Raw genomic sequence first — 7,714 nt, 5'->3', positions numbered from 1 at the left:
GGCAGAAGGCCAGGGAGGAAGGGCATGAGCTAGCTCCCGTCTCTCTGTCCATGTCCTCAGCTCCATAGAACCCCTGCTCCACCTAGAGCCTCGGGCCAATCTCTACGACTCGGAACACAGCAGCTGAAATGATGGCTTCCAACTCCCTCCCATGGGCCACAGTGGCAAAAATGATTAAAACGTAAAAAATCTTCCTAATGGTGCTGATTTTTTAAACCAAAAACTGAGATGAAAAATCCTGCCCATAAAAATCCCCACAAGTTGATTCATGGTGATCAGAGTTTCAGATAGCCCAGATTCTCCTCAAACTTGATATGTAGCTGAGCTGAGGCTGGCCTTGAACTTATGATCCTTCTGAATTCACCTCCTGAGTGTTAGGGTTGTGGGTATGTGTCACCATGGCCAGCCAAACTTGAGTCCCCACCACAAACTCCAAGAGTGAGTATTTTTCATGACCGGCCTGGGACAGCTGATCCTCTGGACCATCATTTCACAGGAAGTGTCCCCAGCACTTCAGCCTCCATGGACTTGTCAGGCTGCATCTCTAGAACAGAGCTGTGCTTGCAAGTGTTCGCTGACCTTGCCTTTCTACAGTTGGATCAAAGCTGTCAGGCAGGGCTGGAGGGATGGTTCAGCAGTTAGGAGTGCTTGCTGCTCTTCCAGAGGACCTGGGTTCAATTCCCAGCACCCACATGGGGTGGCTCACAGCTGCCTGAGACACCAGCTCCTGGGGAATCTGACACCCTCTTTTAGCCTCCAAGGGCACCCACACACATGGCATACACACACACACACACACACACACACACACACACACACACACACACACACACACACACACACACAGAGTAAATCTCTAAGAGACAATGTCAACCTATGGCTGGGAATGTAGCTCTGTTGGGAGAGTGCTTACCTCGCTTGCCCAAGGCCCTGGGTTTGATCTTCAGCACTGCATAAACTGGTGTGTGGTGCTGCATGTCTGCAATTCCAACTCCTGGAAGTGGAAGCAGAGGATCAGAAGTTCAAAGTCATCCTCAGCTACAGAATGAGTTCGGGGCCAGCCTTGACTATATGAGACCCTGCTTCATAAATAAAACAAACTGTCATGCAAGCCACGTGTGGTGGGGTTCATGACTGTCACCCCAGCATTTATCTTGTGAGGATTTTTAATTATTAGGAGCGTGGCATCAGCAAAGAAAAATTTACTGAACGATTTCTTCAAGTTCATTCTGACTCTAAATGTAAAATGACTTTGATCTGTGTTGCATAAAGAAAGCCAGGAAGTATTCTCAGCTGACGTATTCTCAGCTTATTTAAAGTTAACTTATGGCCAATGAGTTCTACAGAAGCATAAATACCCACAGAGGTACTTCACAGAGGTGAGAGCAGGACGGAAGGGGGTCATTTTATGACCGACCGATTAAATGATTATTGAAAGCTTAGTTGTCACTTTTTAAATTTTTTTTTTTGTTATTTTTGGTTACGTGTCTGGGTGTGAGTATGTACACATGAGTATAGGGGTTCATGGAGACCAGGGGTGTCAGATCCCCTGGAGCTGGACTTACAGGTGCTTGTGAGTTGCCAGGCGTGGGTGTTGGGAACTGAAGTGAAGTCCTCTAACGAGCAGTAGGAGCTCTTAACTGATGAGCCATTTCTCTACTCCATCATCATTAACCCAGAAGAGCTTTCCATCCTGGGAACCTGTGTTAAGGTGAACTTGATAGAAGCTGCATGGGATAAGGTTGTTTTCCTATTATAATGTTGAAATCCCCTTAGCTATGTTTCCAGAAATATGTTTCTTTAAGCAAAATTTCCGTCTATAATGGTCTGTGATGAGGCCATATATAATGTACATTTTATGTGGTTGCAATAGTGAAGAGTCAAGTGAAAGGGAAGAACTCAGAGCCGCATGGACAGCCGTACACCCCGGGACAGATTACACACTTCTGGGGACTCACACCTGTGGCAAAAACAGGGCATGCGATATTAGCATGGTGGGGTCTTAACTAGTTCGGGCCTGCAGATGTGCTGGGATGTCCCACGTGTGCCTCTAAAAGACCCTGTACAGCCACCTACTTCTGTAACCCCGAATAGTAAAACTCAGTAACACAGGAAATCTGGCCAAAGACCTTGTGGTTCATCCTGAACAGTAGTTTTTTAATATAGTGCTGCCCCCTGCTGGAGGACACACTCTAAATCAGTTTCCATTTCCAGTCTGGCTTGATTAGGCGCCTTTCCCGCAGCCCTACTAAGACAGAAAGAGAAAGGGTATGATTGCTCTGTGACTTGGCACACATAGACACTCCAGGGGTGACATGGCTGAGCTGGAGGCTCCTGAATCCAGGATGTGCCCAGCACAGTGGCTGCAGGAGAGTCCCGTGGCCTGGTAGTCACTATCGGCACTTGGGTGGACTGGTCTCCACAGGGACGGAAGGTACAGCTGTGTCTGTTGGCTCCCTTTCTCTCCCAGTTTAGCCGGAGGATGCCACGATGCGGTGGTCCCCCGCTCACCTGCCTTCAACCATCTACATTACAAAAAGACGAGCTTCTAAAGACAGGATTAATAACAAGGCAGAACAGACTCTTCTCTTCCATCCTCTCCTTTTTAGGAGATTAAACACATCTCATTTGGTCTTGAGCAAAGAATTTCTTTTCTTCATTTTTTTTTAATCAATCATGTTGTTCCTGCTTTAAAAGTTTCCTCCCATGAGGCTATGATGCTGTTGTCTGTGCCACGTGTCCAGTGCCGCCCACACATGCGTATCTCAAATCACCTTCCCCCGCTGGCCAATGGTATTCTGCCTCTGAGCCGGCAGCAGACATCTGCTTCATGTTCTCATGTGTACACACAGAAACAACAATGCTGTGGGCCTAGCAATGCCAAACCACTCTCTACTCTGGGTGCTACAAAACCAAAGACTGAGGCAGTGCTCACAACAAAAGGCACACACCTTCAGAGGGCACACACCTCTGCCCAGGGTGGTGACTGAGAAACATTTGCTATCTCATTGCTGCCTGGGACTCAGACCCCACCCTGGGACTCCTGGGTACTCGATTATCAATGCACAAGGAAGGGTGAGTCTTGTCTTTATTGTATTTAGAGAGAATCAAAGCCAAGATGCTGGGCCAGGTGCCATGGTTACTGAAGTCTCAACACTGGTGGATGGAGCTCCTGTGGGTACCCAAGACCTAGACTTGAAGGACCCTGGTGGAGCAAGGCCTGCTGTCTTCCTTCCTGTGGCTCTGGAGGGGGGTGTCTCTGGGAATTCTGTCTGGCAGGGGATCCCCAGGTGACCAGGTGATCTGAAGGGACTAAAGAAGTCAGTGATGCAGCTGGAAATGAAATGATGAAATCAGTCAGCTCTCTTGGGGATATGAGGAGGAAGCACCTCAGTACTTCCTGGGTGCTCCGTGCTCTTCCACTCTGTGTGACAGTCCAGGGACCACTGTCTTCTGCAGCACCCACTGGGGAGCTTACACAAGACATTTCAGTCTGAGGAGGTCAAGCTTCTGAGATCCCTGCGTCCCTGGATACCATCTGTTTACCTTGGTACTAGCCTTTCAACTCTGTCTAGATTTTCATCTTCTGTATGATTCTGTTTTTCTTATGAATAAGGAAAGATTTTTATAACTGTAATAATGGGTGCTACAAAATTAAAGACTGGTGTCAACTGCTGTTCCAATGGATGCCTCTTTTTTTTTTTTAATGTGTATGTGTTTCTGGGAAGGGGGTGTTTTGCATGTGTGTGTTTGCCTGTAGAGAGAGGCTGGAGGACAACCTTGGGTGTCAGCCTCATGAATGCACATCATTCACCTCCTTTGAGACAGGGTCTCTTCTTGGCCTGGAACTCACAAATTAGGCCAGGTTAGCTGGCCAGTGAATCCAAGAGATCTTCCTGTCTCTGCCCCGCCAGTGTGAGAATAACAAGTGTATGCCACAATGCCCAGCATTTCTACTTGGGTGATGGGGATCAAACTCAGGTCCTCGTGGTCAAACAAGGAGCACTTTACTGAATGAGCCATCCCTTAAGACCTACTTTGTGCAGATTCCAGTGTCGGCTCACGTCTTGTTAGCCCCATCATCCATTACTTGAACACCCAGTGCTTTTCTGAAATGTGTCCCGGATGCTGGAGATGCTAAGATAAATAACACAGCCCTTCACTCCAGGAGCTGTAGACAGACTCACTGCAGGTAAGGACTGACAGGACTGAGGGATGTGGGCAAAGGTGGTCCAGGTGCACAGAGCAGGAGGAAGGACGAGCAGTTAGCCTTCCAGGAGGGTCTCCAGCGTACTGTGTCTGTATGTGAAGGGTTGTTTCACCATTACTGCCTGCCTCTTCTGACCCAGTCCATCCTCTAAGGTATCTATGGGCTTGACATCTCTGATTGGAGCCTTATCAACACCTCAGACTCAACCTGTTCCATGACTCATCCTTGTAGTTTTGTGTCCCACCAGACTTCTCCGTGTCAGCCATCCTCCAGCAGCTCAGAGCATCCTTAAGACTCTCCTCCTTTTCCTGGTCTGTTTCTTTTTGGGTTGTTTTTGAGACAGGGTCTCACTTATGTGGTTCTGGCTGGTCTCTAAAGTAATCTTCCAACCTCTGCCGTTTGAGCCAATGATTGTGTGTGTGTGTGTGTGTGTGTGTGTGTGTGTGCGCGTGCACACGCGCACATGGAGGCTAGAGTTCCAACTCCAGTTCTCTAGTATCATCTCTCTGGTGCCATCCATCCACCTTGATTTGTATTTTTCAAGACAAGGTTTCTCAGCTCTGGCTGTCCTGGAACTCACTCTGTAGACCAGGCTGGCCTTTCCTTCCAAATGCTGGGATTAAGGCTTGGCCACCACTGCCTGGCATACCTTTTTTTGTTTTGTTTTGTTTTGTTTTGTTTTGTTTTGTTGAGACAGGAGAGAGAGAGAGAGAGAGAGAGAGAGAGAGAGAGAGAGAGAGAGAGAGAGAGAGAGAGATCCCTGTGTCTGCCTGGCAATCACTAGGATTACCACATCTCACCATGTAGCTTATCTAGGTACTCTATATTAGACCAGTGGTTCTCAACCTTCCTAATGCTGTGACCCTTTAATACAGTTCCTCATGTTGTGGTGACTCCCAACCATAAAATTGTTTCATGCTGCTTCATAACTGTAATTTGGCTACTGTTATGAATCATAATGTAAATATGGGAACCCAAAGAGGCCGCAACCACTGCCTTAGACTCTCTCCCCCCTGCATCTCATTTTTCATGTGTCTGCTAGATCGACGCAGCATCAAAAACAAACAAGTTGTTACCTGCTTGAATTCCTTGTTCTCCGCATTCTCTCATCACATCCAGACAAAATTATCTCTGTCAGTTTAAATGAGGAAGCCTCTTTGTGGCTCTCTCCAGGGACCTACCTAAGATATGTCTGTTTTGAAACTATCACAGCTTGACTTAATACACCCTTAGCAATTATCATGGATGCCTAATTACAGTTCAAAAACTCAATGTAAAATGCAATTTCAAAACAAAGAAAAAATTTTAAGGAAAAAAAAAATGCGGTCTAAGTAAAACACGCCCTTGGTGCCACGCAGCAGAAGTCTGTTCAGGTCCATGATGGATTCACTTTTAGTATTATTCATGAAAACAGGGATTTCTTTTACCCACCCACTTGACAGAAACACATAATGGACATTGTTTGGCCTGTTCCTGGCAAGCGCCCTGAACTGGGAACAAGCAAGGTAACCAAGGAGATGATGAATTACTACTTAAATATTAGGTTGGGAAGATTTCAGAGGAGATGGGGCCAGATTCCTTCAGGCTTCATTAGAGCAGCTGTCAATACTAGAGAGCCAGCTCCTTGCTGGTCTCTGAGGAGCTGGTCCAGGGAGGTCTCTGGCCAGGGCTGCCCGCTAGGCCTGCGATCTCTCAGGTCTTGTCATCTCTCCCCAGAAGTATCAAGTCACAGCTTGTTCACTGAGCCAGGTTCCCCCCATTGCCACGAGTAAAGAGACACTTTGCAAAATGCATGCTGATATGTTAACTCAGGACAGCAAGACGCTCAGTGGGTGTAGGTACTTACTGTCAAGACAGACTGAGTTCAATCCCCGAGACCCACGTGGTGGGAAAAGAGAACCAACTCCCACAAGCTGTTCTCCGACCTCCACATATGTACTGTGGCATACACGTGTCAAATCCGTAAGTAAAAGGCAGGAAAAATACCAACTCTCTACTGAATGTTTTCAAATGCCAGGAACTTCCTAAAGGGAATCTTCAAAGCTGTCCCTCCAAGTATCAAAGTGGTGTGTGCGTGTGTGCAGGCAGGTCCACAGGGGTAAAGATATAACCCTCAAGGACCCCCTCCCCCATCAACCTGCTTCCTCTAGAGAGGCCCTACCTTCCAAAGGCTCCACAATCTCCCCCCAGCAGTGCCACCAGCTGGAGACCAAGAGTCCGAAGGCATGATCCTGTAGGGGACACGTCATATTCAAACCATAGCAAACTGACGATTTTCACCTATGATCTTAATTAATCAAATGTGCCTCCACTTCAAGCTGCCTGCCCCCTCCCCTGGCCCGGAGGCACACATACTTGAAGCCTGAACAAGGAGAGAGTGTCCTTTTTGAAGCTGCATGGCTTCCTCACAGGGTGGTGGGAAGCTAGGCTGGCTGGCCAATGGCATCAGGGCCACCTGCGTCCCATCTCCCAGGCTCTGGGATCACGGGTACAGACCACTGTGCCTGGCTTTCGTGTGGGTGCTGCAGGGCCTCGTGTTCTGTGACAAGTGCTTCACTGAATGAGTCCAGCTCTAGATGCCTGAGTCCTGTGCTGTAATTCTCTCTCTGAAACCTTCGGAGTTCATCCCGGAAGAACTCCTGAGAGATGAGTATGGATCCCCCAACGGATGCTGTCATGTGCATGTGATCTAAAATCATTCAGCCATTATGAAGAAGTGCTAAGATTACCACATATATCAACTTCCTGAAGTGGCAAAGGTCAACTTGGGCTTGAACTTTAACCCCAAATGCTACTCCAGCAAATGGTCCTCTTTTCAGAAACACAGCCTCTTCCACCTTCAGTCAGGGCCCCTACTCCCGGAAGGTCCAGCAGTCAGTGGTAGGTGATGGTTATGTCTGCACACACCTCTGAGTGTCTAGAAAGGTGGACGTGTTAGTAAAGTTGGCTTCGGTTTTCAATAAAAGATAAGGAGGGATATGAAGAGAGGGGATCTGGTTGTCTCAATGCCAAACTCAAAGCTGGAGAGATGGCTCAGTGGTTAGGAGCACTTGCTGCACTCATGAGTAGGGCAGAGACTGGGGAATCACTGGGGCTTGCTGGATTTCAGCCCAGCTGAGAAAACACAAGCCCTGGCTGGGTTCAAGGGAAAGCCCTGCCTCAAAGGAACAGGCAGAAAGCAGGAAAGAAAGACACTGTCACTGCGATAAAAACACTGACCCAAACCAACCTGGGGGAAGACAGGGTTTTGGGGCTTGTGTGAATCTTATCACACAAGGGATCAACAGCAAGGACTCAAGGCAGGAACTGAAGCAGAGGCCACAGAAGAGCCCTGCTTACTGACTTGTTACCCAGGGCTTGCTCAGCCTGCTTTTTTACACAACCCAGGACCACCAGCCTAGGCAAGGCATCACCCACAGTGGGCTGGACCCTCCCATGTCAATCATTAGTCAAGAGAATGCTCCACAGGCATGGCAACAGGCCAACGTAATGGAAGCCATTCCT

This window comes from Peromyscus maniculatus, chromosome 5 (assembly GCF_049852395.1).
Source record: "Peromyscus maniculatus bairdii isolate BWxNUB_F1_BW_parent chromosome 5, HU_Pman_BW_mat_3.1, whole genome shotgun sequence".
NCBI classification, from domain to species: Eukaryota; Metazoa; Chordata; class Mammalia; order Rodentia; family Cricetidae; genus Peromyscus; species Peromyscus maniculatus.
This window is presented reverse-complemented; position numbering follows the sequence as displayed.